Source organism: Schistocerca serialis, chromosome 2 (genome assembly GCF_023864345.2).
Source record: "Schistocerca serialis cubense isolate TAMUIC-IGC-003099 chromosome 2, iqSchSeri2.2, whole genome shotgun sequence".
NCBI classification, from domain to species: Eukaryota; Metazoa; Arthropoda; class Insecta; order Orthoptera; family Acrididae; genus Schistocerca; species Schistocerca serialis.
This window is the reverse complement of record NC_064639.1, coordinates 441,333,218-441,333,862: the sequence shown is the minus strand read 5'-3', so window position 1 is coordinate 441,333,862 and position 645 is coordinate 441,333,218.

Below are 645 nucleotides of genomic sequence, written 5' to 3'. Positions count from 1 at the left end.
AAATCGCTCCAACAAAATTCTGAGATTTTCGTATGAAAGAGCACGGTCGATTTTGTTCCTCATCAGTGAAACAATCCGAGCTTGTACTCCGTCTCTGAAGACTTCTTCGTCGACGGGACACTAAACTCTAATCCTCGTTCCTTCCACCTTGTGAGACTTGAGTACCGCCGAGGTGCGGTTATAGGAAGATATCGAGGCAGCTCAGAGGCGTGCTGCTGGATATGTTAAAGGCAGGTTCGCTCAACACGCCAGTGTTACGCAAGCGGGAATCTCTGAAGGGAAGACGACGTTCTTTTCGCGAAAACTATTGAGAATTCCATTTGCGAGTGCAGCGGGACAGGGAAGGAGCAGCAGTAGTACAAGATACCCACTCTACGCACTGTATCGTCGCTTGCAAAGTACGTATGTTGACGGAGATTCTCGTTTCTGCCATTATTTATAAACTGTTTTTATACCAGTTGTATTCATGATTATTCGTCGCAAGTTTTTGTTTGGTGGTGGCTGGAGAAGTTGATGGCTTGTCCTCATGCACGACTGCTACCGCTTGAAAAAGGCATATTAGCCGGAACCGAACAGTAGTGGAAAAGAAACAATTCTATTCGATGGCGGAAATGTTGTCATTTCAGAAATGTCGTACCACTCTCA